At 43.0% G+C, this 10,535-nt stretch overlaps 1 protein-coding gene across 1 annotated transcript in view; it reads left to right on the forward strand.

The window, feature by feature from the left end:
* Positions 1-10,535, forward strand: part of LOC131563330 (transcription initiation factor TFIID subunit 4-like) — a 155,923-nt gene that overhangs the window by 142,740 nt on the left and 2,648 nt on the right. The window lies entirely within an intron of this gene.

Consider the following 10,535-nt stretch of genomic DNA (forward strand, 5'->3'; position numbering starts at 1 on the left):
GCCTGAGATTCATCTCGCATTTTCTAATGCTCATGTTGTGTTGTATCATAATGCACTGCTGCTGCTGCTGGGGCTGCTGTGCCTGCCTGCCACTGCCAGGGGAAAGGCAGCACCCTGCCATGCTGGGGAGCACTCTGGGAATCCCAGGCTGTGTTCCCTGGCTCTGGAATTGCTGCAGTAATCCCCAGTGTGTGTCCTGTGCCCTCTGCAGCATCTGCTCCATTCTCACGTTCTGCCCTGGCTCCTGTGCCAGCTCCTCTGCCTTTGTTTCACTCACAAACATCACAGCACCAGCCTCTGGCTTCAGCCAGCACGTTGGTAAAGGGTTTTCTTTTGTGGTTACAACCTTCTTTTAAATATAATATCATCCAGGACAAATATTCATGTTTATTTTGTTTTGGGAGTAATTAGATCTGATAGACTTGTCAGTTTATACATTGATTACTGTCAATTGTCAGGACCCATCTGTAAGAGCTCTTCAGTATGTATCAGATGGTTGATTAGGTGATTTTGTGTCTGGCTTAGAATTATTTCTGTAATATATTTTAGGGTCAGTTTTAATTACAGTTGTTTGTAGTGGAGCACTTGATTTTGACTACCTGATTTTTAATTTATTCTAAATAATTAATAATTATGTATGTTGGAGGTGATTTTAATAAAGGAAAGGTGCTGATAGTTGTGACATTTACTTGTTAAATCTTCTTTTCTTGAGGTAGTCAGAGTGGTTCTCAATCCTATCAAAATAGTAAAAATGAAAAGCTAGAGATAACTAAGAGTAGAGCTTTAAAGTCTGAAAAAATAAATGGTTTTCTGCATCACTGTGTCTCCTCCATGATCATCTATAGACTGCAGACATTTATTCTTTATAGATATTGATATGCCAAATAATTTTATTACAGCAAGATAGAGTTTATTAAAGAATCTTCTGGAAACTTTTCGTGATGCATTTAATCCTACTGCTTATGCAGTGAGGTGGATCTGGGACAATTGTGTGTGAAAGGGTTAATTTTACAAAAGACAAGTGTGTTTGGGTTTTTTTTCAAATAGCTCAGTTTGAAATTTAAGGTTTATTCTTTGTTGTTGGCTGTGTTGAATGTAAGTGTCCTTGAAAGATTGGTTGCTTGCTTTGTGGTGAAATGGGCTGGAGGATGATAAAGATTTGGGAAATTGTGAAGTAAGAGGAGATTACAGGGCATCTAAAGTGTAGAGCAAAGTTGAAATTGTCAGTAGTGTGTTTATACATTAAAATTATCTGCATGTTACTCAAGGCTTGGCTGTCTTATTTTGTCTAATAGTGGAGGGAGAAGGAAAGCCTGGGTTGGCATTCAGAGGTCAGAGGACAGTGTGAAGCAGGGGCTGCTGGTGGCAGTCCAGGGCTGGGTTAGGCAGGCAGTCTGATGCTCATGCGGAGCAATCAGGCTGCAGATCACCAAGTGTGCTCTGGGTCCTGGAGAAATGATCCTGGTGTGGGAGAGAGATGCAGGGAGGTGGAAAAGTGTGGGAATCCACAAAATCAGAGGGTTTTGGGAAAGCTGCAGAAGGCAGGCCTCAGAGACAGCAGAACTGTGATTAGAGCAAAGCAGCAGCCATAAGATTTGTCAGCAGAAAAATTTTGTAAAAAGCAGAAAAGCAAGGACAAATAGAACAATGGTCTGAGTATTAACACTTGTCTAGAATAACTCCCTAAGCTGCAGAAAGTTTATCTAGCAAGATATTAGGAAGTTCTAAGCTTAATAATGGAGCTCTGTGCATTGTGTTTTAAGACTTACAAGCAGGTATTGTATTAGAAATAAGCAAGCATTGTTTAACCAAAGGGATATGTGCTTATAGTGGTTGGATGGAACTACTGTCAATGTGCTTTTGCTTTGTGTGATTGGTCAAAAAACTTATAAAGTGAGTTGTAACATTGAGTTCTTTGTCTGCTGCCTGGGATGTGAGCTGGTGGCATCTTCCCATTGTCATAACCATGGAATGAGAGTGATGCTGGAAAATAAAGCAGCTCAAGGCACGTTCCTGGACAGTCCCATCCCATTTGTGATTTGTGCACAGACCCCAGGCGGTGATAGAAAAGGACCTGAGAAGGATCATGATGGAAACAGCACTGGGGCCTGGATGTGCAGGGGACTCTTCACACTGGGGAAGGGGAAGCAGTGCAGGGACTGGGGCTCCTTTAAGGTTACTAATGTCTGGAGGAAGAGTGAGACTTAGCTGTAAGAAATGTGAAGAAATCAAGAACAGAATGGCTGAGTGATCTGGTAACTTCTCCCTGCTGTCTATCCTAATGTCTGAAATGCACCAGCCTTAATTATATTCCTTGATATTTGCAGTAATAGAGTGTTAGCTGTCTTCCACCTTTTATTTACAAATGTTAATGTCCTTTTCCCTGCACACTGGACTGTGTTCTGGCAATGTGTTTATCCTGCAAGCTGAAGGCATTAGCATTTAGGGCTTCATTTTATTGCCACTCAATCCAGAGATAACTGCATTGCCTGCTTGATTTTGGTTTGTTTAATGGGCTGGGTACAGGTAAGGGCCCTGCACTGCCCTGAATCCCCAGAGGAGCCTGTGGTAATTACAAGGGAAGGTTTAGATCACTGTTCAGAGAGAGTGACTAATCCAACAGGAGATTTCACCCAGGAATGAAGTCCTCAGGAGCTGGTGGAAATTTTACCCAGGAATGGAGTCCTCAGGAGATCTGCAGGGGTTTGTGTCCTTTGTTTGGTAGCTGGTGCATGAATTCCCTTGATTGGCACTTGCACAGTTGTGGGAGTGAACAGGATGGCCAACAGCTGGAAACACAATTATTATAAAGTCTGGCTGTTATACATCATAATTAGGCTTAAGAAGCGAAAGTCAGCTGAAATGAATGAGGGCAATTCATGCTCTCAAGAGCTGAGCAAGTGATTTTGTGTTTAAGATCTGGGTACTTTCCTGGTCCCCTCCCATGGGGGCTGGCAGGACATGAACACACCCATGTGTGCTGGGTGTTGTGATGCACCAAAACCTGCTGGGAGTCAGCCTGTCCCCTGCAGTGTTCTGCTCAGAGACAGCCCAAAAAGCAGCCTTTACTGTATAGCAATTATGTGTCTTTTAATTAAATATTTAAACAATTAAATTTTACAGTTATACGTGTCTAGAGATTGATGAATGTCGAGAATATTTTAATTATTTTATGTTTCTGATTTAATGAAAGTCACAGTCATACAGGTTAGAAAGGAAAGGGCCACCCACTATGTAAAACTGAGATAGTTTCTAACTAATATCAAGAATATTAGAAAAAGTTCAGATGGGAATTCAGTGTGTCTCAAGGAAAATGTGAATCCTGCAAGCTGGGCTGTAGGGCTTCTCCCAAAGTTGGTTTGGTGTTTCTTGACTCCCACTGTAAGAGAGTGACTAGGCTGGAGTAACACAGGCAAATCCTTAAAAAAACCTCAACAAAACAACAGAAAACAAGGAAAAAAACCACTATGCTAGTATTGAAAGATGAGAAGGGTAAAGCACCACAATGCTTGAAAAATAGCAATAAAAAGCTTTGGCAGGATTAGTATTTCAAAGGGAGCAGCACTTGATTAAACATTTGGAAAGCATGAGAGGAGAAACATTCCAAGCAAAATGAAAATATACGTGTATGATGGAAACAGGATAAATAGAATATTCCACTTATAATTACCACAGCAAGAATGCAGCCCAAACTTCAGAATTCTTAATCAAGTGAAATTGTCATTGCTTTTAAGTCCAAGTAAGCAGTGGGTTGTGTTGGGTATGAGATCTTGTGGAAGAAGATGTTGGCAGGAGCCATGGGTGCTCTGAACAAAGGAAATGAGGAGAGGCACAGCTTGCCCCAGCAGTGAGAGTGCTGCAAGGGGCTGGGGGATGAAGGCACTGGGTTCTGTCAGACACCAAAGGGGCAGTGGGGGCACCAGAAGATCTTGGAAAGATTAAAGGTCTCTGCAGCATGCAGAGCTTATCTCAAAAACCTGAGTTTTCTGCCTGACATCAGTGCAGGGATTATTCAGACACTGCATGGATTAAGGGGTGAAAATCAGTCTGGTCCTACCTGGAGTGACCTGATGAGGGCTGGGTACTGAACACCCATCTCTGAGCAAGGGAATGTCACAGCCCAAAGCTGCCTTCCACCTCATCTCATTATTGTTGGAACTGGGGCAGATTCCTCTTCTTCCCAGAGAGTTTCCCTGGAATACCTTATAACCTGCTTTTTGTTCCTGCTGTCCTTCAGCTGGGGGGAAATGCTGTCTCAGAGGGAGCAATAAGTGCTGAGATTGGAACACATGCCCAATTCCCTCAGCTGGAAGGTTTTGGTTTGATGCTGCTTTACCAAGCAGGTTTTTTATTATAATAGTACTTGCATATGGGACTTGGTGTAATGTAATAAAGGCAAGGAGGAGGTACATAGAAAATCCTCTGCTTGTAATGGCAGCCCATTTCTTTGGGTTCAAATAATTTCAGATAATTATAAACTGAAGTGATCACATCTGAAGAAAAAATTTTCACGGTATCCATGACTTAGTTTGATTTACCTTCCCCTTATTATTTCTTAATTTAAAAATTACTGCATGCTGTCTTTGAAATGTTGCAATTGTGTTGGTATTTGAAGTACTTGTAAGTACTTGTGCAAATCAGTTTTTCTGATGTTTGTCTGCAGGGTGAGGTGTGTGTTTATGTGCCTAGGGGAAAGGAGATGCATTTGCATCCAGGAGGGTGTAGCAAGTGAACGGGTGCCAAAACTGTCTAGAGGAACAGTTGCACTAAAATAGTACAGGGTAAAAATGTTGGCAAATGAAAATCACCAGCTTCTGAAGAAGGCATGGCACTAATCCTCCTTGTAAATGCTGCTCATCTGAAGGCCTAAATGATAGCTCTTGGTGATGAATCCTTCTAAAGACACTTGCAGAGCTGCTGTGTTGCACATATGAAGATGCACAGTATTTTTGTAGATATAATTATATTTCATATAGTATTGTTAATCTTTGAGGTGCTGATGAACAGTTATTACATTTCTGTACTTTAGAGGCATCTTAATTTTAGGATGTTTCAGTGAAATCCTTACTATTAGCCTCAGTAGGTGTTGAATTAAGCCCTAATTTACGTGGGACAGCTAATCATACATAGTATTATACCTGTTTTTCATGTGCCTCTCAGCCAAAGATCTAATAGCATTTTATGCAAGTAAAAACATAATTGCTGCAGAATATCTCCAGAATGTTTCTTGTGATTCAAGACCTCTTATTGCTAAGAGCAGACTAATAGACACCTTCTCTTCCCCTGCTCTGCAGTGCATGCAGCTTGCACAGACCAAATTCCTGGTGTATTTTACTGCCTAGCTTGGCTTTGAATTGCTGCTGTGTGATTCCCACTTTCAGACTTTGGCTTGAAGTGAAGTCTGCCACAAGGATGTGCCATGTAGCCTGGGAAGAAACCCAGCAGATCTTTTATCATTATTGCCTTGTCTGTGGCTCTCAGAGAAGCAATAGCCGCAGATCAAGACTCTGTTCAAAGCAGAGATGTCAGCACTGAATTGTTTTCTGGTGAAGGAAGGATGGATAAAATATTAAATGCAATCTTCTCCTTGCCCTTATCTCTGTGTTCCCTGACAGGAATATTGTACTGTATTTCCATGGTTCTGTAATTCAAAGTTGAAGGGATGCAGCTTTGTGAAGGAAAACAAAAACTAATTGTTCAACAGTAGAAATCATTGTTATAAAAATAAGTGTACATTGTATTACATGTGCTTTCTTCTGTGGAAGCACTTCTATCTCAAGCAGGGAACAGCACATTTTTGGGACTTGCACACTTTGATTTCCATCCACCTGCTGCTGGAAGCATTGGAATTGAATGCACAAAGACACTTTGTGAGCAGTGGTGAGTTTGCCCATTTTGGAAAGAGATCATTTTGGGAGATATGTGTCTGCCTGCCTCAGTCCCCTTTCCAGCAGCCTTTAAACCTTTGGGGGATCCTTAGGGATCAAATTGGGTGTGGGGGCCCAGCAGAAGGAGGACAGAGGTAGGAGGGAGCTTGAGCTTTTCAGTCCCACAGCTTTTTTCTGTGGGAGCTGCTGGCACAGCAGAGAGAGGCTGGCTGGGCTCTGCAGAGGAACAGGCTGCACCCTGAGCCTGGGCTGTGCCTGCCTTGGGGCCACTCAGCCCTGGGGGCTCAGGAGCTCCTGCAGCCCCAGGGGGTTGGGGAAGATGAAACAGGAAAGCCTTATAAATATGATTGTCTGGCAAAAAATTATGAGAATATGGAAACTAAGTGAGATTGAAATGAAAGCAAGCTTTGAGATCCCTCAGTTACTGAGCAACTGGAAAACAATGGTGTGGCCAGCTGAAGGTGATCCCCTTTTGATGGAACAACACCCTCTGCTTGCAGACAGGCCCAAGGGTCAAAGCAGACCCTACAGCTTGGCTGAAGGGGCCCAAAGAGGAGTTTTTAGAGTTTAAAATGTAACACAGTGTGGTAATGTAATGATTCTTACAGGCTGTATGTAACTGCTATAGGATTTGTATCTTGTAACTAGATTGGTTAGTGAGAATCAGAATATTCAACACAGAAGAAGATTTATGGTATTGTAACGGGAACCTCGCTCTCTTACCCCTTTTACTCTGTTACCTTTTTTACTCCCTTACTCTCTTACCTTCTCACCCTCTCTCCCCCTCTCTTCTCTCTTTGCTGCTCTGAGCTGTGGCTGCAGCTCCCAGCAGGGCCCTGCACCCAGGCCCTGTGCAATAAACCCCAAATCCCAGCAGGGCCCTGCACCCAGGCCCTGTGCAATAAACCCCAAATCCCAGCAGGGCCCTGCACCCAGGCCCTGTGCAATAAACCCCAAATCCCAGCAGGGCCCTGCACCCAGGCCCTGTGCAATAAACCCCAAGTTCCTGACCTGGCTGCAGAGATCTCTCGTGTCCATCTGTCCTGACCGTCCCACCCCCATCACTCCTACCCCAGGGCTCACCTGTGTCCCCACCATGGGGTAGCTCCAGTGCAGTTTTGAGATGGGTGAGGTTTGAGAGCAGGGGGACTTTGCTCCTTCTGTGGCTGGTGAAGGCACAGGCAGCTCCTGGGGACAGGAGAGGGGATGCTCACCCTGCAGAGGAGCTGCTTTGAGTGCTCATCGTGCCAGGGAACACAAGTGAGCCTTTGCTGGCCTCCCTGTGCCCAGGGCTTGTTGCAGTCTCCCCATCACCAGACAGGTTTGTTCCTGTGGCAGACTCTTGTATATTTAACTACTGATCTACCAAATCTTTGGTCAGTATTTTATTCTGAACTGTTTGTATTTCCCTTTGCTAACAGCATGAGTTTTCTCATAGGGGAAAATCATGAAAATAGCAAACAGGCTGAGAAAGTTGGCCCAAATCTTGTAATAAATTTAGAATTGCTTCAAAGTGTGCATGCTGAACAAGTAGCTGGTGTGACTGTTCTGAAGCCATGATTCCAGGATAGGTGAAAGCAGCAGGTGAATGCAGGCTGTCAGTCCAGCAGTGATGCTGGGATGCTGTGAGCTGTGTCCCATCAGTGACAGGGGTGCAGGGGAGCTGTTGAGGCAGGCAGGCTGGAATCCCTCACCTCTGGGATTACAGGTTAACAACAGGCACAGCACCATGGCAGGGTTACAGATCCTGCCTGGGATTTTCCATGAATGATTTTCTCTCCAGCCCTGGCCAGGAGCAGGAGCTGGGGGAGCCCCAGCAGGGAGAGCACAGGAGATCTGTTTGCTCTCTGGGCTGGTTCTGGGGTGTGCAGTGCCAGGAAAGGACTGAAGGAACCTTCAGGAGGGAAGACGGGCGCTGGGGAAAGGAGCTGGGAGGGAAGGGGATGGGAAGTCCCTGTCACTCATATTTGGAAACTGATTTAAAATGAAGAGGCAGAGAGTTCATATATAAATTACATGGGTGTCACAGACATGTTTGATGAAAAATCCTTTCCTTGGCATTTTTTCTCCTGAGAAGCTGAGAGGCCTCAGGAACAAAATGCAAACAATGGTTATCTGCTGCTGTGGAATGCAACAGGTGCATCTGGGATTGATGTCATGTGGTTGTTTCTAATTAATGGCCAATCACAGTCAGCTGTCCAGACTGTCTCAGTCAGTCACAAGTCTTTGTTATCATTCTTTTCTATTCTATTCTTAGCCAGCCTTCTGATAGTATAGTTTTAATGTAATATATATGATAAAATAATAAATCAGCCTTCTGAAACATGGAGTCAGATCCTCGTCTCTTCCCTCATCCTCAGCCCCCTGTGAACACCATCACACCTGGGTTTTCTTCTGGTCTGGAATGTCTCCAGTTTTCCTGAAATTATAACTGGAAGTTTACTGATACAGAAACTGGCATTGATGTGTATTTGAGTGTGTGGGATTTGGGAACAGTTTGCATGTGGCAGGCCAGGAAATAAAGGAGGTAAACAATTTACAACCTTTTATTCTTTTATTAGAGCTTTTATCTGTGTATCTCTGATTAGTTGCCATAGATACAGACAACAGAGGGGCTTGTTTGGGTTGATGAAAAATCTGTCATGATGATAAAAAATGTGATTTTTCATGAGAAAATTTTGAATTACTTCAATTCCACTGTTATTTTTAACTACACTTGAATTCATATATGCAATTAAATAATTTTGGCATTTAGGGATCTATTTTTTGTATAGTATCTGCAGAATAATTTTGGGTACAATGCAGTACCAAACAAACTGGTTTTTAATTTAAATTAGTGATCATATTGACACATATAAATTACTGTTCTGTCAGCTTACAGAACTTCTGTAGTTCTAATATGATTTTTATTATTATTTTTCACCTTGTAAAACAACTCCAGAGCATGATCAGGTAACTGATGGCTTGTGAGTGTGGTTATGAATGTGCACAGCTTGTTCTGGTGCTGGTTGAGGATATGATGCTCTTGCTGTGTTGAAGTTCAGTATCTCTAGTGATAAATGCAATGAATATGACGTGGCACATCTTAATTCCAGCTACTCTGTCCAAACAGAGAGCAGTTCCTTGCTGTAAATGGAACTCAACTGACTAGAGAAATGGTTTTATAAAGAGAATTAAAAAAATTATGCAGCTTTTCTCTATTTGGTAATTGTTGTAGGATGCACCCAGTCCAGAGTGCTGTGGATGTGGTTCACAGTGAGTTTAAGGTGGCCACACTCCTGTATTTGTCGCAGGTCCTGTGGTCAGGATGAATCTGAAATCAGTGCTGTGGGCAGGGGAGAGATGCAGCATGGGGGGAACAGAGAAGAAGGAGAAGTGTTCTTTGAGTCAGTTTGGTTTAAAATAAACACACACAGTGGTTTTTTAAGGCCTTTAAAGAGTGGGCACAGCCCTGGCAGAGTGGGTCAGAGTGCAGAGAGAGGCAGCTCAAGGTGTTCCCACCTGTAGAAGACAGAGAGGAGGAGTTTAAATGATTTTGTTCCTGTCAGGAATGTGAAGTGTTTCTTGGGTTATGGTGTGAAGCACTGCTGGATACATGGATTGTGCGCTGGGCATGGATGAGCAGCCCTTGCAGCTCATTCCCTGTGAGCAGTGAGGTTCAGTGCTCAATCAATCAATTAATTAACAAAAATGCTCCACACTGGAGACCAGAATGCCTTGGCTCAAAGGTGCCCAAAGGTTGTGGGTTTCTCCCTCTGTCCCTGCAAGCTGAGCCCATTCATTGCACTCCTTTAAGCCCTTGGTGTTTGTGGGCACAAACAAGAAGAGGATTTGCCCCAGTGCTGTAATTGAATAAGCAGGAATGGCAGAAATGCCATGAATGGTGCAGTTGTGCAAGGACAGACTGACTGTGGTGACAGAGGGACACAGTGCCAGCCATGCCTTGCTCTCAGACCATGTGTGTTTCCCCTAGAAGCTTTCAGTAGTAAAATTACCCTTAACTGTATTCCTAATGTCTGGGGTTATGATCCTAGAATAAGTATTTCCTGGGGAAAGAAAGGTGGGTTTGAGCAGCACTAAGTAAATTTGGGATATTAGAAGTATAGGAATTTTTACCATATTTCTTAGAGGTTTGAAAAATAGCTTAAGTCTTTTCAGAGATTAAAATCTATTTTTCTAAGTTAGAACTCTTTATTTTACTGCAAATCAATTGGAATTAAGAAAAACAATGGACTCCTATGGATGAAAAAACATCTGAACATGTGTGTGCATCAGGTTTCAGTTTAAACTCCATGAGGCTGCAGGGGCTGTAATTATGTCCTTTCCTTTTCTAAATATTCAGATCACAGTATTCTCAGGCCCAGTTTAAGAATCTTCTCTCTATATACAAAGCCAGGATGAGGTATTCAGTAATTCAGTACCAATGAACCAATTAACAAATAAATAATTATTTAACATAGCTATTGAAACACGTATACTAATGATTCTGTTTATCATCTCACAATGTCTGAATCTTTGGGATTTTTCCATTTAATTTTTTGATTGTTGCTATCTCCCCACACTGAGCCCTTCTCTTGAGCAGACCCAGAGGAGAGAACTGGGGTTCCTGTGGGGACCCCCAATATTCCACTCACTCACCTGTTCCCA

Source organism: Ammospiza caudacuta, chromosome 13, assembly GCF_027887145.1.
Source record: "Ammospiza caudacuta isolate bAmmCau1 chromosome 13, bAmmCau1.pri, whole genome shotgun sequence".
In the NCBI taxonomy this organism is placed as follows: Eukaryota; Metazoa; Chordata; class Aves; order Passeriformes; family Passerellidae; genus Ammospiza; species Ammospiza caudacuta.